We start from the raw sequence: 25,723 nt of genomic DNA, 5'->3' as shown, positions 1-25,723 counted from the left end.
ATAGAGATCAAAAGATTTCATAGATTACGGAGGAATTTGCGGGATATGTCAGGCAAAGTTTAAAGTAACAGATACGATAAGATATGATTTAGCAGATACGCTAAGATATGAATTTTGCCTATACACTACTCATGCAATTAATGTAGCAAGATGTGTCTAGACTAATAATGATAAGCAGGTAATTTCCTATGGATGATAAGCAGATGATTTCTGACTAGAAATGATAAGCAAAACTTTTGACATGCAGACACGGTCGAAGTCCAGACTCACTAATGCATCCTAACGACTTATCAGTTAGACACACTAACGCAGACCTGGTTCGCTAAGACCACCGCTCTGATACCAACTGAAAGGACCCGTTCATATACATTATAAACGATTCACAATAGTTGATTACATTGCGAGGTATTTGACCTCTATATGATACATTTTACAAACATTGCATTCGTTTTTAAAAGACAATCTTTCTTTACATCAAAAATTGACAGGCATGCATACCATTTCATAATATCCACTATCCAACTATAAATTGATTTAATAATAATCTTTGATGAACTCAATGACTCGAATGCAATGTTCTTCGAAATATGCTATGAAAGACTCCAAGTAATATCTTTAAAATGAGCAAATGCACAGCGGAAGATTTCTTTAACACCTGAGAATAAACATGCTTTAAAGTGTCAACCAAAAGGTTGGTGAGTTCATTAGTTTATCATAATCATTCATTTCCATCATTTTAATAGACCACAAGAATTTCATTTCCAGTTCTCATAAATATACGTCCCATGCATAGAGACAAAAAAAATAATCATTCATATGGTGAACACCTGGTAACCGACATTAACTAGATACATATAAGAATATCCCCTATCATTCCGGGATCCTCCTTCGGACATGATATAATTTCGAAGTACTAAAGCATCCGGTACTTTGGATGGGGTTTGTTAGGCCCAATAGATCTATCTTTAGGATTCGCGTCAATTAGGGTGTCTGTTCCCTAATTCTTAGATTACCAGACTTTAATAAAAAGGGGCATATTCGATTTCGATAATTCAACCATATAATGTAGTTTTGATTACTTGTGTCTATTTCGTAAAACATTTATAAAAGTTGCGCATGTATTCTCAGCCAAAAAAATATAAAGGGTAAAAAGGCAAATGAAACTCACCATACTGTATTTCGTAGTAAAAATACATATAACGTCATTGAACAAGTGCAAGGCTGGCCTCGGATTCACGAACCTAAATTAATTATATATATTTATGTGTTGGTCAATATTGGTCTAACAAATTAGGTCAAGTCATAGTGTACCACAATCCTAATGCTCGAGACTAATATGCAAAAGTCAACAAAAGTAAATTTGACTCAAAATAATTTCCAAAAATCTATACATGATTAATATATAGTTTAAATATCGTCGTTTTATATTTTTAAATATTTTTAAAAGATTTATTAGAGTAAATAATATAATTTATTTATTAATAAATAAAATTTTATATTATATTTATATAATAAAATATACTTATATATATATTAAGTAATAAAATTTATAGGGTTCATTTAATATTATAAAGATAATATGATAGATATTATTAAAGTAAGTTATTACACGTAGTAAAATATGTTTGTATCAAATATTTATTTGATAAAATAATATCTATAATGATAGTAACTAAAAGTTGTATTATTTTGTAATAATAATTATTATTATAAAAATATCAATATTTATAATTACTAAGATGACATTATGATAAAACGATAATTCTAATTATGATAACTTTAATATTTACGATAATTTTTAATATTATCTTTAAAATAATAATTCTATTTAAAATAATAATAATAATAATAATGATATTTTATAGTAACAATGACATTTCTATTAAAATGATAATTTTTATTAAAATGATAGTTTTAATACTAACGATAATTTTAATAATAATAGTAATGATAAAAATAATAAGAACGATAATTTTATCTAAATCAATATCTTATAATATTTTAATTTCATCATGATACTCTTACCCATTATTTCCTAATCGTTTCGTTTAATAGCTTTTAATCGTCTTTTATATCGTGTTCGTAATAATGATAATAATAGTAATCAAAATAATTAGGTGTTACAAATATTTATTTTAATTACACTAATATTAATAATGATAGTTACTATAACATTATTAACGATAATACTAATAATTATCTTAATGATAATATAGTAATAATAATAATAACAATAACAATAACCATTTTGAAATAATGATATATATATATATTAATAATGATAATAATAATAATAATACCAATAATAATAATAATAATAATAATAATAATTATAATAATAATAATAATAATAATAATAATAATTGGATAATAATAATAATACTAATTATAACTTTAACGATAATAACGATAGTAATAATAATAAAAAATAACAATTTTTAATGATAAATCCTTTTATTGATAAAGATAATAATAATAATAATAAGATAAAACTAGAACGACGATAATAACGACGATAATAACGACGATAATAATGATCATTTTTAATAATAATACAAAAATTCGATGGACTATAACTTCAAATCCGTTCATCGAAATCATTCGATATCTAAATGAAAAGTTCTTAATTTTTCGCTAGCTTTCCAACGACATGCATATCTTATACCTTATCTCAGTCGCATATATAACTAATTCAGGATTCAACATAACCTAACTAAAGGCAATATCAAAAGTACAAACATGTATAATCCTATATACTCGAGCACTAGTCAGGGATACACTATTAGTATGTAAAAGTTAAATTATGAGTACTCACGTATCAATATTGAGATTCAATATTGCAGGAAAGGTACGTAGACGCAACGGAGATGATAAACACTATATTGATCTCACGAGCATACCTATGAACCATACCCAATCACCTCCATAGCTATAACCCATAATTTCCTTAATCCAATCCCACTCGAAAAATAATTTCGAAATCACTCGGACAGCACTCTGACGTAATATTTTATGTATACTAATAATATCTTGAAATAATACGGAGTAAATATATATATGTAAATCGATTGAGAGAGTTTAGAGAAAAATATTTTCAAGTTTCTTATGAAATAATGAAACCTATTGAATTCTATTTATAATAGATTTTTGAATTATTAAAGTGAATTATTAAAGTATGAATTATTAAAGTGAATTATTAAAGTATGAATTATTAAAGTGAATTATTAAAGTATGAATTATTAAAGTATGAATTATTAAAGTGAATTATTAAAGTATGAATTATTAAAGTTAAAGTAAGTAAAAATAAAGTAAAGGTAAAGTTTAAGTATAGTAAAAGTATAAAACTATGTACGCATAATACGCGTATAAATATATATAATATTAATTTAAATCGTTATATATATTTAATAAAATAAAATATAAATATCGTTATCTTTATCATACTGGTTAAGTAATGAGTTGTCAAAAGTGGTTCTAGATATTTATAAAAGTTATATACGTTTTAATAATAAAGTTCTTTTTAAACTGAAAACGTTTTTGTACGTTTGAAACTAAATCAAATAAATATAATAATTTTGTTTTCCAAATCCAAATATATTTTTAAGAATCATTTTGTTTAAAGGTTAAAATAATGGAAATCGTTATATCATAAAATGTTTTAGAAAAGTAGAATCATATATGTTCATAATAGGTTTCAAGTTTTTAAATTACAGTTTGTTGGTGAAGCATGGGATAAAGTTCAAAGGTTAAATAAACGTATGAAATCATCTTAATGAAAAATGTCGAGTTACATAACTTGTCGATATCCAACATCTAAGTTATTTACACTTCACGTTCTTACTTATAAATCACTTTACCATTTTTCGAATGTTGTCAAAAAAATAGATTTCTTAAATCACAGTGAATCTCATAACATAGACCCGTAATTATATCATAATGTATCTGATAAATCAATCATTTGATATTATCTTCTAATTCCATCGATAAACATATTGAAACAAATACGTTAATGTAAAGTATTATACGTTTAATACTTTATTAATATTCTTAAGTTATAATATATATATACACATATATATATATATTTATTTATATATAACGGTTCGTGAATCGTCGTAATTTGGTCGAGGTTATAATGAATGTATGAACACAATTTAAAATTCTTGAGATTTAACTTAACAAACTTTGCTTATCGTGTCGGAATAATATAAAGATAAGGTTTAAATTTGGTTGGAAATTTCCGGGTTGTCACAGTACCTACCCGTTAAAGAAATTTTGTCCCAAAATTTGAGTGGAAGGTCGTGAATGATAATAAGTATGTTTTCATGATGCATACAGGGTGAAAATTAGAGTTTTATCATCAGCGAATAATTTGGATAAACAATCCATTTATATGAAGAGTACGAATGAAGCTAACATAGAAGAGTGAAATGAGTAAGTGTAGATTCATCTTATCATTTGACGTAGATATGATTGATTTCCAGATTTCAAGGGATTTGAAGAAAATCTTTGTAATAAGATTTGATTCTCCGGTAACAAAAGGAATTAGGATCTGCTTTAAATGCGATCGTCCATTTTAATTCTTCTGTCGGAGATTTTCTTATAAATTCACCTCCTTTGTTTTCTTACAACTCACACCTTCTGTTGATGCATTTTATGCAAGTCCCTAGACATCTACCCACGTCCATTGTAGGTACAACAGTTTACAGGCCACCATGATCGTTCGTTATTATCCTATCCGTGTTTGTATGTGGTTACAGCAACTGCAGGAACGAGATTTGGATGTTTGACTATGTTAGACTTAGTCAGACGTCCAAGTGAAGCCTCACTCGTACGGCTGACAGGCTCATACGCACGGTTGATGCTGAGCTAAGTCACAATTACAACCTAAATGAGAAGACACGAGTGAGTGATCACCCGTACGGCTGATGAAGCCAACTAGTATGTGTGATGGATGAATCGTACGGGTGAGTCAACAGCAGGGGTATATAAAGTCTTATGTTCTTCATTTTAGGTTAAGAATCTCATTTGTTACACACACTCAGATCAGGTGAGCTCCTCCGATTCTCTCTCAACCCAAATCACCCAGGTGGTGAATAATAGCTCTAGGTGTTGATCTAATCACACTTGATTTAGTTGTGGTATGACTAAATTAATCCCAAAAAGGTTAACCTATTCACTAGAGGGTTTGATTCACTTATTCCGTCATTGTGTGAGTTAAATCTGTTGATTTCTAAGTTCCTAGTCATGTTTCATCACCTTCTATTCTTTCCCCCTCAACTCATATTTTAAAGTATTCATCAATATGCTCCATCCAGTTATGATTCTCGATATACTTATAACTTTCATATCGGTCATTCTTCTTTTTCATCTACCGCCGGAAGAATCTATTTACTTCTACTATATTCTTGGGTTTATAGTGTTTCTAGTTCTCCCGTGTCTTTATATTGCTATATGCATCGATATATATGGTTTATAATTTTTGGTTTGTCGTTGGGCTTTATATCTTCCCTTATATTTCAAAGTCTTTGTTTCTATCTTCTATAATCATTGTCATCCACAGTTAATGCTCTCTTTTATTTGCTGCAATTTATACCCCAATTTCTATTTTGGAGTTTTGTCCTTTCGTTTCTTCTTCTTGCGATTAAGCACCGCTTGTAATGGTCCAGAATTCACAGATATGAATTTCGGAATGAACATTGTTAATGTTCTAGGAAGGAAATTGTGATGGCACGATCTTGACTTGTCAAATTACTAGAATACCTTGGAAAAGGCCGAATCATCAAGAAATATTTTCTTGATATTTTAGAGGTTAAATAGAATACAAGAGTCGTATAACATGGCACATGATGATGTTATGATCTGTGAATCATCACGTTCCATTTTGAAACTCAGCATGAATTACTGTAATATAATCACGTTGATCAAGTGTCATTATATTATACTAACTCATGCTTCAGTTTCCAATACTACTTCAAAAACATTCATATTTTAAACTCAAAGGTTTACAGAGTATAGGAACTAAACAGTTTCCTTTTTGATGTAATACAGATAGCGCAAAGAGATAAATGATTCCAGATAAGAATAGTTATGGAAATATCTTCAGAAATATGGAGGATATTTATAATGAAAGATACAATGATATCTTAGAATTTCTAATATCAGAGGATGATGAAGGATATTGTCTGTAAGGGTTTAGTGTCAGGAGCAAGGTATTCGTTAATGACTTCAGCAGACACTGAATCATTTGGATTCTTTGAAGGCAGGTTCAGTCTTTGTGATTTGTCCACAGCCTCCTTCATACTTTGCTCAATCCGTTTTCTAGTTCCAAAACTTCTCTATTTCTGAGCTTTGTTAATACACTAATCTTTATCATCAAACTTTTTACTGCTAAGGTCGTTTATAGTTTTTGTTGCTTCATCAGCATTTCGAGAACTAGTTCGCGGTTCAGAGTGTTTTTCAAAAACTTCACATTCGAAGTATGTAAGCCTTGGAAATAGACGTTATGTATAACTGTTGGCGTCAACATGCTGTGAGATTTCACAATACTGATTGCTAATTCCCAATGATTCGTATGGCAATTCTCTTTATAAGAGGCAGATGAGTAAATGATGAGGTTTCGATAAATATAAAGATTCTTCGGAATGCCCAAGATCAGTGAAGTTGTTGGTAAGTTTATTGCTAATGTGGTGGAATATGAAAGGTTCTCCGGTAACAAAAGGGTAATCACATATATCAAAATTATGATAAGGCTACTCCGAATGAAAAAATTGAAGTTGTCTTGTTGGAGCTGTGATATAATTTGCTACTTTGCAAAGGAATTGCAAGGTTATTTTGGCTAATAAATGCCAAGAGATCTGACACATATATGTGTTGAATTATGACTTTGGTTTCGAGAGCTTTTTAAGTACATAACTGTGGGTAATATGTGGTTGGATCATCATCTCGATTGCTCATTATTTGAAGTATCTTCAGAGATTTTCGAAGGGTTTGAACACAGATTGTAATCGTTTGTATACATTTGATGTTCTAACACACTTTTGAAGTCAAAGTATAGCTTTGAAATATGTAGGAATCTAAAAGTGATGGTACCGGTTATATCTCGAATTGAATTCTGAGATTTTAAAATCAGAATATGTAATTGGGTTTGAATGAGTATGGTTGTTTTGATTTCTATGAAAGAATGTATATTATTGTGAAAGTAGGAAGTATAATTGATAATTTGCTTAATCTGATTCGAAGAATGTAACATATTAATTGTGAATTTATATATATCTCTCGGATATTACCTACCCGTTAAAAAATTTTCACAATTAATATTTTGTACATAAGAATTTTATTACAGTTTTTATGAAAATATATATGTATATATTCTCCTCAGATGTAACATAGATTTTAATGAGTTAATACTAAATTAAACTCATTCGATTCACGGTTGGAACTAGAATTGAATAATTCCTTGAAGGCTTTAGAGGTTACATAAGTATTTCTTCAATAATATTGAAATTATGAATCAATACTTCGTTATTTGTTGAGATGTGATGTTGGTTTTCGTTAAATTCTTGTGAACTTCGCAAAGTACGAATGATGTTATCTGAAAAGTTTCGGTTACATCAATGATGAAGTGTAAAATCAAATATATACTTGATTTATTAGGAATTGGAACTTGTTGAATTGAGACAGAGATTGTAGTTAACGATGGTTAAGTTGCGGGCGAGGGACATACATTATTGCATATTTGTAATATGAATTAACCGAGTAGTTAAGATTCACACATAATAGCTTAGCACGGAAAGATTTATTTATTTTTATTTCAAAAAATATATATATATATATATATATATATATATATATATATATATATATATATATATATATATATATATATATATATATATATATATATATATATATATATAATATATATATAATTTCTTCAGAGGGAATGAGTTAATTCTTCATAACTTGTTGATACAATATACACGTTATTGATTCGTAATGATGTCCACAGTGATTCTTGAACTGACGGAGTTTGTGATGTTATAGGTGTTGTTGATTCTGATGTTGACTGTACTGACGATGCTGGTGACGTTGACGGTACTGTTGATGCTGTTGGTAAAACAAGTTTAACTTGTTAATCACACACCATTTTTGTTAGGGTTTCTACTCTTCCTTCTATCATTTTGGTTCGCTTAACTGATTTATGGTTAGGGTTAGATTAGATAATCTCTAAGACTTTAGAGATTATATAATCGCCGCGGAATGTTTCTCCAATGAAGTTATGAATTAATACTTCGTCAGTTATTGTTGTTGGTGCTCCTTGGTATCTATGGTGCGTATGATGTTGGTGCTCCTCAGTTATTGTTGTTGGTGCTCCTTGGTATCTTCGTCAGTTTTTAATATTTAAAGCTTATATAAATATATTTTTACAAAAATAACTTAAAAACTAATTTTTTTTATAGCGTTTCGCTTCGGCGTTGTTGAAGTTCCCCGGTAGCGGCGCCAAAAATACTTGATGTGTGCGAGGTGTAGTACGAAATAGATTATATTTTACTACGAAATACTATTAAATACGATACAATTTTACACAAGTTATTTATTTATTTATTTATAGAATGAATATACCTAAACCTTGCTACAACACTTATATGCAGCGTACCTAATCGTAGAGTAGTGTAGTTTTTAGTAAGTCCGATTCGTTTCACAGGGAGCTAGCTGAGTTAACGCTATATTTATTTTAAACTATATTTGTATATAATATATATATATATATATATATATATATATATATATATATATATATATATATATATATAAGTAATATTATTATTGTTATAAAAGGGGGTTTTTACCGTTTAGTGACCGGTTTGTCGATTTTATGTCTTAAGTCACAATTAAAACCTAACGTAAAATATTAAATATAAATATAACTTAATTTAAAGCGTAAAGTAAATGACGATAAATAAAAATGCGATAATTAAAAGTGCAATAAATTAAAGTACGATAAATAAAATGATGATAAATAAAGTACGATGAAATATGAAATAAAGGAATTATGCTTATTTAAACTTCCGTAATTATGATGTTCGACATGTTTATTTTAATTTATTACCATGGGTTAATTGTCTTTTGTCCTGGATTATTCGATATGTCCATCTGGTTTTTGTCCATAACAGTCCATCGGTCATAAATATAAAGTACGAGTGTCCTTGTCAAATTATCCTTATACCCGAAGTCAAATATTCCAACTAATTGGGGACTTAAACTATAATAAGGTTTTAATACATTGTTAATGATTACACCAGGTTATCGACTGTGTGCAATCCAAGGTTTTAATACTTTATTAATAATTACACCAAGTGTCCTTGTATGTAATCCACCCATGTTTTAATAAGTCCATTGACTATTAATCCATCCCCTTGTCCGGTTAAATGAACGATTATTAGTATTTATAAATATCCCGCCCATCGTATCCGATCGAGTGTATGTGGTTATTTATAATTACCTCAAATTGTAAATCTCTATATTAAATTAACGAAATATCATTCAGTTAAACAAATATAAAGCCCATTAATAGCCCATAATCCAATTTCCACAAGTGTCGGTAGGGATGGCAATGGACCGGATATGGAGCGGGTGATGCCGTATCCACATCTATATCCATTTAGTTTTTGTTCATCCATATCCATATCCATATCCGTGTAGTTTCAGGTCATCCATCTATATCCATTTAGGTTCATCCATATCCGTATCCATATCCATTTAGGTTCATCCATCCATATCCATATCCAATGGATATTAAAAAAATGTTATGATATTTTCAAATATGCGATTAAAATAAAAATGTAGTATAACATAAATAAATATAACATGACATATTTAAAATCTATCCATAAGAATGTGTAATATTTGTTGAAGATATAACAAAATTTGTTAAATTTTCCTATAAAACATGGATTATGAAAATTTAAATATGAAAATTGTAAATTTATTTTATTAGATATGCGTGTTTTATTGTAATATATTATAGTTATTTCATTATAAGTTTAAAAGCAAAATATAAATCTAACGGTAAATAAACTTGTAATAGTAAATATGTAAGCATATATCTACATTTATGTATTTTTGTATGTATTTCGGGTGGTAATGGATATATCCATGGATGAAACTTTTCATCCATGTCCACATCCATATCCATTTAGGTTCATCCATATCCGTATCCATATCCATTTAAGTTCATCCATATCCATCACGAAGCGGGTGGATCGGGTGGATATCCACCGGATCGGGTGGCCATTGCCATCCCTAAGTGTCGGTCTTTTGTCCAAACCCCAATTATGGTCCAAAACCCAATAACCCCATGTAATGACCCGCACTTTTTCGATCGTTCTATACTTATAAGATTAATATTTACATAAATTAAACCTTACCAACATGATAAGCAATCCAAATTGTTGAGACTTATGTTTTCGAAATGAGTTTTACACAACGTTTGACCGTCTAGTTTGACCGATGATATCACGAACTATATAACATATGATAATTATACGTTTGTGTATATATATGTATATATACATATTTAACATGATCTAAGGATGTTTTAATATCTCATTTTGTATTAATAACAATAAGTTATAAGTATATTTTGAAACTACTAACTTAAGTTTTCAAAACGATAACCATACGTAACGTTATTTGACATAAATACTTATAACATATAATGTTTATACATATATCGTATATGTAATGTATTTAATCACTTTTAAAGACTTAAATACATAAAACAATATAAGTATATTCACAAAAGATAGCTATATTTGAATTCTCATTCCATTTTTCACAAGATTTTCTATACGTATATCTAGAGTATATGTACTCGTATCATACCTAGCTTCTATACGTATTTACTATTGGTATATACACATCAAATCACCACCAACCAGCCCTTGTTCAATGCCTTATGTATAAGGTAACTACTTTTGTTATCTAGTATGACAATTTCACATGATTAAAAGATTTTTTCACAAAATTACAAACTTATACACCTTTTACACCACCATTTATACTCCATTCCATTTTCATTTTACTACACATTTCCTTTAACTAAAACACACTCTTAAGAAACTCCATAACCATTCAGCTAGTATCCATGAAGATCTAGCCATAAAAACATCACTTAAACACCATAAGAAAAACCTTACAAAAACACTTCAAGAATCCTTTCAAGAACACAAGTTTACTTCCAATCTTTCATCCAATTCCATCACTCTTTTGGTTCTAGGTCTTTACTCCTCTTTTACAGCAATCTTGTCCAAGTAACTTGAGGTAGTAACTATGTTCATAACCTTATTCGATTCATATATATATAGCTATCTTATTTTGTGGTATAAAATTTTAACAACAAGAACATAGTTTGATTGTTTTCAAACTTGTTTGCAAACTAAATAGATCCTTCTAACTTAACTTTTAAAATACTTCAAGACCTGTAATATTTCATAAATATATGCTAATTTAACAAGGTATAACTTGGTTTTTCAAAGAACACCTTAAAAACTGAATTTACGACGTTGGAGTGCAACCGGGGGCTGTTTTGGGTTGGATAATTAAAAACCATCTTAAACTTTGAATTGGAGGTTTATTTTCTGGAAAAATGATTTTTACTATGAATATGATAACACATAAAAATTTCATGATTTAACTCAAAGTATAAGTATTTTTAGAAAAATAATCATTTAAGGTTGTTTACATGATGGAAAATGATTAACTTCATAAGTTTCACTAAAGTTTGACCTATGACCTGTGATTTCGAATACAAACTAAGGTATTTACAGTTCATAGTCTTAAAGAGGGACTCGATCCAAGGAAGTGGCAAGTTGAATCAACGAAAACGGAGTTGTAACGAAGAAACTATGACCAAAACGAGATCGGATATCTAAGACTAGTTTAGCTACGAAAATAATTGGAGAAAATTAAATAAATCACATCTTTTTAAAATAACATGATATTTTATATATATGTACTCATAATTTAATTTTATATGGTTCAGGATCACCCGTAAACAATACGAGAAGATTAATCATAAGATCCCATGATTGTACGCAACACGTCATTTGACAACACCGGTACTTTATGTACGCAACACGTCATTTGACAACACCGGTACCGTGAGTCAAGATTAATCTCGACCAATACATATACGATGGGGGTTTTTATTTATTTCATTGGGGGTTTATTAAACACCTAAAAATGAACCATTAAAATTGAATTACTAACATCGGACTGCTAACTACGGACTAAGGAATTATTAAAAGTATTAAAAGTATTATAAGTATATATATGTGACGTTTGTTTAAAAAGAAAAGGTATTGATATATTATATATGGATAGGTTCGTGATATCAATCGGAGACCAAGTCAAAATTACATATCTTCAAGACGAAAGTGAGTATATAGTCCCACTTTTAAACTCTCAGTATTTCGGGATAAGAATACATGTATTTTATGTTTTATGTTATGGACACAAGTAACTGAAAAATATATTCTACGTTGAGTTGTACCACTGGCATACTTCCCTGTAGCTTGGTAACTGTTATTTACAGCGGTATTGTAAACGCGAATCCTGTTGATAGATCTATCGGGCCTGACAACCCTAACCGGACTGGACGACCAGTATTCAACGGTTGCACAGTACTTCGTTTTGTGACTACACTTGGTACGGTGTAGTAAGATTTCATAATAAAGGGAATATGCGACGTGATTAAATGTTAAGTATGGTTACCAAGTGCTCAACCACTTAGAATATTTTTATTAAAATGTTTATATATGAAATCTTGTGGTCTATATTTATATCGCTGCCGGCATTAAACCTATATCTCACCAACTTTATGTTGATGTTTTAAGCATGTCTATTCTCAGGTGATAATTAGAAGCTTCCGCTGCAACATGTTGAATTTAAGCAAGATCTTGAGTATGCATATTTGTGTCAAAAATAAAACTGCATATCCGAGGAATTGTAATGTAAAATATGCTAGAAATCGTATTGTTATCATCACATGTAAAGTTTGTAAGTCTAAGATTATCGCTAAATGATAATCATCTTTATATTGTCTAAAGCTTGTATTAACATAAGAGTTATGGTTTGTAATGTAAAATAAATGCAGTTGTTCTTTTAAAAATGTCGCATATAGAGGTCAATACCTCGCAATGAAATCATACGTTATCTAACTCGTTCTTATGGTTAAGGACGGGTTATGACATGTGGTATCAGAGCGGTGGTCTTAGCGAACCAGGTTTGCATTAGTGTGTCTAACTGATAAGTAGTTAGGATACATTAGTAAGTCTGGACTTTGACCGGATCTGATTTAACAACCATTGCTTATCATTGTTGGTTAAAATTTATATGTAAATATTATGTAGTACTAATGGGTTAGTTGTTGTGTGATAGATGTCGGGCTCAAAACTTATTATCACATTCAGCGACTCCGAATCAGAATCTTCAGATGGTGTTTCAGTCATTAACCTATCCGATGACGAAAATAATATCTTTGGGGAAGACTCACAAATTCCGGATGAACCGAAAATAAAGAACCCGGAAAGTGAACCCGAGGAGGAAAGTGAACCCGAGGAGGAAAGTGAACCCGAGGAAGAAATACAAGAAATTACGAAAGACAAGTTCGAACTAGGAAAGAAACGAAAGGCTAATGAATTAGAAAATTCAAATCCTGAGTTTAGTAAGGATGATGTGGCACCAACTCCACTAGACACTACCACCCCTATTCCCGCTATTCCTATTCGTTCTATCCCGGCATCCAGTTCTTCAGCCCCACAGCCAAAATATAGGCAGACAGCCAGGATAAGCGTTAAGCGATTCTTTGAACCTAAACGTCCTAGAAAATAGACCAAACGATGCGCTGCCGTATTAAACCATGGGATCATATAATGTTTTGTATAATATTATTAGAGTGGTTTGCTTAATGTTCGATGTAAGATAAGCATATGTAAATTAGTGAAGTGTGAAATGCAATAATTTTCCATGGTTAAGTATTATTTGGGTGGTAGTAAATGATTTTCGTACTAAGCTATTAAGAATGAACTTTAACGGGTAGGTACTACCCTAGATATAATTATAAAATGCTAATAAGAAGAAAAGGATTTTATAATAATAACTGGTTCATATTATTAATAAGCTACGATGTACTGTAAATACATACTACATCTATAATATTCCATGTGAATAATTATTTTTTTCATTCTTATTGAAGATTATGGCGCGATTGAACCGAATGACGGAACAAGAAATCCAGGAACTCATCAATCAGCGAGTGAACGACAGAATGTTATGGGTCGAGGCTGCAAGAGGTGCTGCAGTTAACCCAAATCCTCGTGTGGGGTGCACTTACAAAACTTTTCAAGCTTGCAAGCCCTCATCATTCAGTGGAACGGAAGGACCGATCGGTTTAACCCGGTGGATAAAAAAGATGGAGACTGTGTTTAAAATCAGTGGTTGTGTTGAGAAGGACATGACCAAGTATGCATCGTGCACTTTACAAGATAGTGCACTCACGTGGTGGAAAAATTTTGTGAAGGCTGTAGGAGGAGATGTAGCTTATGATACTCCATGGGAAGAATTCAAAACAATGTTAATCAACGAATATTGTCCAAGGAACGAGGTTAGGAAGTTGGAGGATGAATTACGAAGTCTGAAGGTTATTGGTACTGAAATCACCAACTACAATCAGCGATTCATGGAATTAGTTTTGCTATGTCCTGAATTGGTTCCAACCGAAGAACGGAAGATTGAAATGTACAAAGATGGTTTGCCCAAAAAGGTCAAGGCAAATGTTACAGCATCGAAACCTAAGACAATTCATGAAGCTATAACCATGGAAAACGAGCTAATGGATCAGGTCATCATGGATAAGAAAGTATCCAATACTGATGTGAAGGTATCAAGTAACAAAAGAAAGTGGAATGGAAATTATGATCGAGGTAACCAACAACAATCTTTTAAGAAACAAGAAATCACGCAAGGTGCGGGTAGTGGTTTAAGCTTTGGTTACAAAGGACAAAATCCTTTATGTAACCGATGCCACAAACATCACTCTGGCTACTGTAATGTGGTATGCAACAAATGTAATCGAAAGGGTCATCTTGCTGAAGATTGTAGGGCTATCGTTACAAATACAAATGGTACCAAGACTCCTGCCACCAATGCAAATAGAACTGCTTTGGCTACCATTACTTGTTATGGGTGTGGAAAACAAGGTCACTATAAGAGCCAGTGTCCGAATCCAGAGAAGAATAATGGATCTGCACGTGGAAGAGCATTTGTTATTAATGCTAGAGAGGCGTGTGAAGACCCGGAGCTTGTTACGGGTACGTTTACCATTAATAACTTATCCGCATCTATTATATTTGATACTGGTACCGATAGAAGTTACGTGAGTAGAGGCTTTTACGCTAAATTGAATTGTTCATCATTACCTCTAGATGCTAAGTACATGATTGAGTTAGCTAATGGTAAACTAATTAAAGCCGATAAAATTTGTTGTGATTGTGAAATAAATTTAGCCGGAGAAACGTTTAAAATTGACTTGATACCCGTAGAATTAGGAAGTTTTGATGTAATAGTCAGCATGGACTGGATGTCCAAAGTAGGAGCTGAAGTTGTGTGTGCCAAGAAGGCAATTCGCATTCCTGGTAAGGATAAAATGCCGGTGATGATTTATGGAGAGAAGGGTAATTCAAAGCTAAAACTCATTAGCTGTTTGAAAGCCAAGAAGTGTTTAGAAAAGGGATGTTATGCTATTCTAGCACATGTTAATAAAGTTGAAAAGAAAGAAAAAGAGAAGTGCATCAACGATGTGCCTGTGGCAAGAGATTTTCCTGAAGTTTTTCCGGAAGAGTTGCTGGGATTACCTCCATTTAGATCTGTAGAATTTCAAATAGATTTAGTACCAGGAGCTGCACCAGTGGCTCGTGCTCCATATAGACTTGCACCGTCCGAATTAAAAGAACTTCAAAGTCAGTTAAAAGAATTACTAGACCGTGGATTCATACGACCAAGCACTTCACCGTGGGGAGCTCCAATTTTGTTTGTTAAGAAGAAAGATGGATCTTTTAGGATGTGCATAGATTATCGTGAATTAAATAAGTTAACTATCAAGAATCGGTATCCACTACCGAGAATTGATGACTTATTTGATCAATTACAAGGATCATGTGTTTATTCGAAAATCGACCTAAGATCGGGCTATCATCAACTACGTGTCAAAGAAGAGGACATTCCGAAAACTGCTTTTCGGACACGTTATGGTCATTACGAATTTTTGGTCATGCCGTTTGGATTGACGAATGCGCCAGCTGTATTCATGGACCTCATGAATCGAGTTTGTAGTCCATATTTAGATAAGTTTGTTATCGTTTTCATTGATGATATTCTTATCTATTCCAAGAGTGAGAAAGAGCATGAACAGCATTTAAGGTTGATATTAGAGTTGTTGAGAAAAGAACAGCTATATGCTAAATTTTCTAAATGTGCTTTCTGGTTGAAAGAAGTGCAATTTCTTGGCCACATTGTTAGTAGCAAAGGAATTCAGGTTGATCCAGCAAAAATTGAAGCCATTGAAAAATGGGAGACTCCCAAGACACCAACGCAGATACGCCAATTTTTGGGTTTAGCCGGTTATTATAGAAGGTTTATTCAAGATTTTTCCCGAATAGCTAAGCCGTTGACAGCATTAACGCAAAAAGGGAAGAAATACGAATGGACCTCGGAGCAGGAGAACGCATTTCAATTACTGAAGAAGAAGTTAACTACGGCGCCTATTTTATCGTTACCTGAAGGGAACGATGATTTTGAAATATATTGTGACGCTTCGCGACAAGGTTTTGGTTGTGTTCTTATGCAACGAAAGAAAGTTATTGCATACGCATCCCGACAATTGAAGATTCACGAGCGAAATTATACGACGCACGATCTAGAACTGGGAGCAGTCGTGTTTGCGTTGAAGATATGGAGACACTACTTATATGGGGTTAGATGCACTGTGTTTACTGATCATAAAAGTCTTCAACATATTTTTGATCAGAAACAGTTGAACATGAGGCAACGTAGGTGGGTCGAGCTGATAAACGACTATGATTGTGAAATTCGTTATCATCCCGGGAAGGCGAACGTGGTGGCCGATGCTTTAAGCAGAAAGGAACGAGAACCAATTCGAGTTTGAGCGATGAACATAAAAATTCGCATGAATCTCAACTCACAAATCAAAGAGGCTCAACGAGAAGCACTTACTAAAGAAAATATAGGAAATGAAATAATGAAGAAGTATGAGAAGCAACTCGTTATGCGGGAAGATGGAACTCGATATTTTGCAAATCGTATTTGGGTACCGAAGTTGGGTGGATTAAGGAAGTTGATATTGAACGAGGCACATAAGACAAGATACTCGATACATCCTGGAGTTGGAAAGATGTACCAAGATCTTAAGACACGTTATTGGTGGCCTAATTTAAAGACAGACGTTGCAACATATGTTGAGGAGTGTTTAACTTGTTCTAAGGTCAAAGCAGAACACCAGAAGCCGTCAGGGTTACTTCAACAACCAGAAATCCCAGAATGGAAATGGGATGGTATTACCATGGATTTCATCACGAAGTTACCAAAGACTGCCTGGGGATACGACACCATTTGGGTGATTGTTGATCGTCTCACCAAGTCTGCACATTTCTTGCCTATAAAGGAAACGGATAGGATGGAGAAACTATTACGATTGTATATAAAGGAAATTGTTTCAAGGCATGGAATACCTATTTCCATTATATCTGGTCGTGATAGTAGATTTACCTCAAAGTTCTGGCAATCACTACAGGAGGCACTAGGAACTCATTTGGATATGAGTACCGCATATCATCTGCAAACGGACGGGCAGAGTGAAAGAACAATTCAGACTCTTGAAGACATGCTCAGGGCATGTGTGATCGATTTTGGAAACGGATGGGATAAGTATCTACCATTAGCAGAATTCTCGTATAATAATAGTTATCATGCGAGCATTAAAGCTGCACCATTCGAAGCATTGTACGGAAGGAAGTGTAAATCTCCTATCTGTTGGAATGAAGTAGGAGATCGACAATTAACTGGTCCCGAGATCATACATGAAACTACTGAAAAGATAGTACAAATCAAGGAGAGATTGAAAACAGCCCGTAGTCGCCAAAAGAGCTACACCGATGTCCGAAGGAAACCATTAGAGTTTCAGATCGGTGACATGGTTATGTTAAAGGTGTCACCATGGAAAGGTGTAATACGTTTTGGAAAAAGGGGTAAACTGAACCCAAGATATGTAGGCCCGTTCAAGATCATCGAACGCATTGGACCGGTAGCTTATCGACTCGAGTTACCGCAACAACTCGCCGGAGTACATAATACCTTTCACGTCTCAAACCTTTAGAAGTGTCTTGCAAAGGAAGACCTCACCATTCCTCTTGAAGAAATCCAAGTTGACGAGAAATTACAATTCGTCGAAGAACCAATCGAAATCATGGACCGTGAAGTTAAACAGCTCAAGCAGAGCAACATACCAATCGTTAAGGTTCGTTGGAATGCTCGAAGGGGTCCCGAATTTACTTGGGAACGAGAGGATCAGATGAAACAAAAGTATCCACACTTGTTTCTCGATGACGCAAAATAGGTACAATTTTAAAATTTCGGGACGAAATTTATTTAACGGGTAGGTACTGTAATGACCCGCACTTTTTCGATCGTTCTATACTTATAAGATTAATATTTACATAAATTAAACCTTACCAACATGATAAGCAATCCAAATTGTTGAGACTTATGTTTTCGAAATGAGTTTTACACAACGTTTGACCGTCTAGTTTGACCGATGATATCACGAACTATATAACATATGATAATTATACGTTTGTGTATATATATGTATATATACATATTTAACATGATCTAAGGATGTTTTAATATCTCATTTTGTATTAATAACAATAAGTTATAAGTATATTTTGAAACTACTAACTTAAGTTTTCAAAACGATAACCATACGTAACGTTATTTGACATAAATACTTATAACATATAATGTTTATACATATATCGTATATGTAATGTATTTAATCACTTTTAAAGACTTAAATACATAAAACAATATAAGTATATTCACAAAAGATAGCTATATTTGAATTCTCATTCCATTTTTCACAAGATTTTCTATACGTATATCTAGAGTATATGTACTCGTATCATACCTAGCTTCTATACGTATTTACTATTGGTATATACACATCAAATCACCACCAACCAGCCCTTGTTCAATGCCTTATGTATAAGGTAACTACTTTTGTTATCTAGTATGACAATTTCACATGATTAAAAGATTTTTTCACAAAATTACAAACTTATGCACCTTTTACACCACCATTTATACTCCATTCCATTTTCATTTTACTACACATTTCCTTTAACTAAAACACACTCTTAAGAAACTCCATAACCATTCAGCTAGTATCCATGAAGATCTAGCCATAAAAACATCACTTAAACACCATAAGAAAAACCTTACAAAAACACTTCAAGAATCCTTTCAAGAACACAAGTTTACTTCCAATCTTTCATCCAATTCCATCACTCTTTTGGTTCTAGGTCTTTACTCCTCTTTTACAGCAATCTTGTCCAAGTAACTTGAGGTAGTAACTATGTTCATAACCTTATTCGATTCATATATATATAGCTATCTTATTTTGTGGTATAAAATTTTAACAACAAGAACATAGTTTGAATGTTTTCAAACTTGTTTGCAAACTAAATAGATCCTTCTAAATTAACTTTTAAAATACTTCAAGACCTGTAATATTTCATAAATATATGCTAATTTAACAAGGTATAACTTGGTTTTTCAAAGAACACCTTAAAAACTGAATTTACGACGTTGGAGTGCAACCGGGGGCTGTTTTGGGTTGGATAATTAAAAACCATCTTAAACTTTGAATTGGAGGTTTATTTTCTGGAAAAATGATTTTTACTATGAATATGATAACACATAAAAATTTCATGATTTAACTCAAAGTATAAGTATTTTTAGAAAAATAATCATTTAAGGTTGTTTACATGATGGAAAATGATTAACTTCATAAGTTTCACTAAAGTTTGACCTATGACCTGTGATTTCGAATACAAACTAAGGTATTTACAGTTCATAGTCTTAAAGAGGGACTCGATCCAAGGAAGTGGCAAGTTGAATCAACGAAAACGGAGTTGTAACGAAGAAACTATGACCAAAACGAGATCGGATATCTAAGACTAGTTTAGCTACGAAAATAATTGGAGAAAATTAAATAAATCACATCTTTTTAAAATAACATGATATTTTATATATATGTACTCATAATTTAATTTTATATGGTTCAGGATCACCCGTAAACAATACGAGAAGATTAATCATAAGATCCCATGATTGTACGCAACACGTCATTTGACAACACCGGTACTTTATGTACGCAACACGTCATTTGAAAACACCGGTACCGTGGGTCAAGATTAATCTCGACCAATACATATACGATGGGGGTTTTTATTTATTTCATTGGGGGTTTATTAAACACCTAAAAATGAACCATTAAAATTGAATTACTAACATCGGACTGCTAACTACGGACTAAGGAATTATTAAAAGTATTAAAAGTATTATAAGTATATATATGTGACGTTTGTTTAAAAAGAAAAGGTATTGATATATTATATATGGATAGTTTCGTGATATCAATCGGAGACCAAGTCAAAATTACATATCTTCAAGACGAAAGTGAGTATATAGTCCCACTTTTAAACTCTCAGTATTTCGGGATGAGAATACATGTATTTTATGTTTTACGTTATGGACACAAGTAACTGAAAAATATATTCTACGTTGAGTTGTACCACTGGCATACTTCCCTGTAGCTTGGTAACTGTTATTTACAGCGGTATTGTAAACGCGAATCCTGTTGATAGATCTATCGGGCCTGACAACCCTAACCGGACTGGACGACCAGTATTCAACGGTTGCACAGTACTTCGTTTTGTGACTACACTTGGTACGGTGTAGTAAGATTTCATAATAAAGGGAATATGCGACGTGATTAAATGTTAAGTATGGTTACCAAGTGCTCAACCACTTAGAATATTTTTATTAAAATGTTTATATATGAAATCTTGTGGTCTATATTTATATCGCTGCCGGCATTAAACCTATATCTCACCAACTTTATGTTGACGTTTTAAGCATGTCTATTCTCAGGTGATAATTAGAAGCTTCCGCTGCAACATGTTGAATTTAAGCAAGATCTTGAGTATGCATATTTGTGTCAAAAATAAAACTGCATATCCGAGGAATTGTAATGTAAAATATGCTAGAAATCGTATTGTTATCATCACATGTAAAGTTTGTAAGTCTAAGATTATCGCTAAACGATAATCATCTTTATATTGTCTAAAGCTTGTATTAACATAAGAGTTATGGTTTGTAATGTAAAATAAATGCAGTTGTTCTTTTAAAAATGTCGCATATAGAGGTCAATACCTCGCAATGAAATCATACGTTATCTAACTCATTCTTATGGTTAAGGACGGGTTATGACACCCCATCTTTAATATTTAGTCCAACATCATGATTACTTCGGCTTAAATAATCATAATAATAATTTAGCTACGAGACATTAATTTAAAAAGGTTGAACATAACTTACAATGAGTATTAATCGCGTAGTGTTACACGAACAGAATTTTGACTTACAAACTTAAAACGTTCGCCACTATAACCTTATTATTATTATCTTAATATTAAAATTATAATTCTAATATATATATATATATATATATATTTGAGAGAGACAGAGAGTTGTGATGGATATATTGTAAAAATTCGTCGACCAAACACTTCAATTTATAGGACCTGACCTGCTACAGCAAGCCATGCGATCGCATGGGATTTAGGCAGGCTGGCCATGCGATCGCATGGCAGCCTTTTCCTGCTCACACATGATTCCAAAACATGGACTGCGCGTATTTATTTAATATATAATATAATATATATAATTTTATATAATTAATTATATATTATATTATATTCTCGTGCATTGTTGACTTGTAATTTTAGCTCCGTTGCGTCGCGCGTTGATAGTTGGTTCATGTTCCGTTTTTGGATTTTCGAACGTCCTTGCGTACTATTTAATATCTTGTACTTTGCGTTCCGCGGCTCGTACTCTTGTAATTTTGAGACGTTTCTCATCAATAAATTGAACCACTTGGATTGTACTTTGTACTTTTTAGCTTTTTGGTCATTTGCGTCTTCAAATCGTCGAATCTGTCTTTTGTCTTCACCTTTTATTATTTAAACGAATATCACTTATAAATAGAACAATAGCAACTAAAAGCCTGTCTTTCTTGAAGGATAATGCTATGAAATATATGTTCGTTTTTAGCATTATCAATATCCTTTAAGGTCTAAAAGATTTTCTCTTAAAACGTTTCTTTTTATGATTTTAGATCACATGAATACTCGGTCCAAGAAACCAGTCTTACAAGATATGTTACCAAATCCTGATATATTATTTAAACCTTCTAAGGATTCGAATATTGTTAAGAAATTAAATTTCAATAAAGGAACTACTTCTAATGATGATTCATTATCTAGTCCACCGTCTAGTCCTGATTCTAATTTGGGATCTCTTTTTGGATCAGAAGTTAATATGACGGATTCAATGGAAGCATAAATGAAAGCTGGTCGGGAAGGATTAGGTCATGCTGTTACAAAGCCTGAAATAAAAGAAAATTTTGATATTAAAGGTCCTATTTTTCATTTGCTTAAGTATAACCAATTTAGGGTACAAAAAAGGAAGATACTAATGCTCACATCCGGAATTCTAAAGATATTTGTAATCTGTTTAACATTAATAATGTGGAAAGTAATATCATTTATCTTCGTCTCTTCCCATGGTCACTAAAAGATGAAGCTAGGGAATGGTTAAACTCGTTACCGGTAGGAGATATTACTAGTTGGGATACGATGGTTGAAAAATTTCTCACTCGATTATTTCCTGCGTCTAAAATTGTCACCCTTCAGACTAAAATTGCTAATTTTTGTCAGAAAACTAACGAGTCTCTTTATTATGCTTGGGTACGATTTGGTCAAATGCTTAGAGGTTGTCCACAATATGGTTTGGATAAGTTTAAAAAGGTAATTACTTTCTATAAAGGTTGTGATATTGCTACAAGAAGAGAGATTGATACATCTGCTGGAGGAAACATTATGAGTAAAACTGTCGAAGAGGCTGCCCATTCCCATGAATGGTACCAAGACTTAGGTATTCCTCGTTCGGTAAAATCTGTTAGTTATGATTCTGAAGATATGGTTAAGGCTATGAATGTGCAATTGGGTAATCTAGGAAGGCAGATTGAAAAGCTTACTAAAGAAATGCATATGATTAAGGTAGGTTGTGAAAGATCCCAAGGTCCTCATGCTACTAAAGATTGTGTTTCTAGTCTTACTATGGAGTAAGTCGAGAATGTTTCATATGTGAATCAATTCCAAGGAAACCTGAACTATCAAAATAATTATAATACACCTTATCCTACTAATAATAAAAACCCACCTGGTTTCTTTCCTGTTAGAGCACCCTTCATTCCAAATTCTTCTAATGCTCAAAATGAAAAGAAGTCTAATCTTGAAGAAAGCATCTTAACTTTCATCAAAAATCAAAATGAAGCTAATGATAACATAAAAGCTCAACTTTCCCAAGTACAAAATAATCATCAAGCGTTCATTTAAAACTTAGAGCGCAATGTTACTAAGTTATTCAAACTTGTCGAGGGTAAAGTTCCTACTGAATCTGAAGTTTCTAAAGAAGTTCGTTTTGAAAAGGTGAATGTTATTCGAGAAGTAAATAAGGTTGATGTTCATGAACCTGGTTTGAGGTACTTATGGGAGTTCGAAATGGGAGAAGAAGAGTATGATCAAGAAATAAAGAAGTTGACTGCTAATGAGGAAGATAAATCAAAAGATGCTAAAGTTTGAGGTCTTGATCGTGATGAAGTAATTCTCATGCATGAGTTGTTTGATGAGAAAGAAGAAGTGGTTGATAAAAAGGTTGATGAAAATGATGAAGTTCATAGTGAAGAAACTAGAAAATCAGAGTGTGATGATTGGTTAGCTGATACTATGAAACAGTTGGAAGAAAGGAGAAAAGAAGGTTTCCGTCCACTTTATTCATTCACAATTGATCCAGTAGATCCATATGCATCACCTGAAATTCCTATTGTTATGCATTCTGATCCAGGGGAATTCCAAATCGCTTGCTTAATTCGTGGTCCAATTCCTGTTATTGGATTAGCTGATACTGGTTCTAGCATTAATGTTATGTCATTCTCCGTTTATAATCGCTTAGGGTTACCATCATTGGAACCTATTCAAGGGAGTGTTTGTTTTGCTAATAGTCGCTTACATAAACCATTGGGGATTGTTAAACAAGTTGAAATTATTGTCGATTATGCTTTCTATCGAATTGATTTTGTTGTTATGGACATGAAAGAAGATCCGATAACTCCTTTAATCCTAGGATCTCCATTTCTAACTACTGCTCGTGCTACCATTAACTATGCTGATAATTCATTAACTATTCGTTATGGTGCAATATTAGAATTTATTCCGTTAGTTCCAAGATCTAAAGTTCCCCGCTCTAATGTGAAGATGGTTAAAGTTGATAAAGAGGATGATGATGACTTTACCGTGGATAGAATAGTAACTGAATTTATAAAAGAGCAATATAAGCTTAGCACCGAAGTGAGAAAACATATCCATGAGTTAACTGTCTCATTTGAAATGTCTTTTCGTAGGGGTTTTGACACCACATTGAATTTCTTGCAACAGATTAAGGCATTAAATGAGTATGAAAAGAATAAGTGTGAGGAAAATAAGCCTAAGGAGTAATTCCGTTAGAAGAAAAGAGTCGCGCAACCGACTCTGTAATCAAAACAAGATATCCCTTTATGTTTATTAAGTTTATGTTTTTTTTAAAATGTTTTGTTGTTTGTTTAATTATTTGATTACCAATGTAAAAGCAATATAGCTCCTAAGTGTTTAAATGTTTAAGTGATGAAAAGTTATGAATATAATATTATGTTATAATTTGCATTATTTAATATTATGTCAAGTTATTTATATTCAATTCAAAAGAAGTCCGCAAAAGTGCTCCGCAATAATTCTATGATCCTACAATCAAGTAACATCACTCTTGTGACAACCCGTCCAAAACTATCATGTACGGATCATTAACAACAGATCCATTACACGGTATAATACTATATGCTGTTTTAAAACAAGTTTTGCATTCATGAAAAGGTAACGTTTTTACCAACGTCAAATATTTTACAAAGGCAACATGCTTCTACGAATAGAAAGCATTAACAAAAGTACGTGACACTAAGGTCATTAAAAAACCATGGATCGAAAATAACATAAGTAGTGAATGCAAAAATAAAAGTCCATGCTTGAGACATCTCTAACAATGCAGCGGAAGTCTAACACAGCGAGTCTATAACAGCGGAAGCAATTTCATCTAAGCACCTGAGAAATAACATGCTTAAAAACGTCAAAACGAATGTTGGTGAGCTATAGTTTTATTGTAAACAATAATGTAATGTAGACCACGAGATTTCGTATTCAAAACAGTA

Source organism: Rutidosis leptorrhynchoides, chromosome 10 (genome assembly GCF_046630445.1).
Source record: "Rutidosis leptorrhynchoides isolate AG116_Rl617_1_P2 chromosome 10, CSIRO_AGI_Rlap_v1, whole genome shotgun sequence".
NCBI classification, from domain to species: Eukaryota; Viridiplantae; Streptophyta; class Magnoliopsida; order Asterales; family Asteraceae; genus Rutidosis; species Rutidosis leptorrhynchoides.
The sequence above is the reverse complement of the archived record's forward strand: the minus strand, read 5'-3'. Positions refer to the sequence as shown.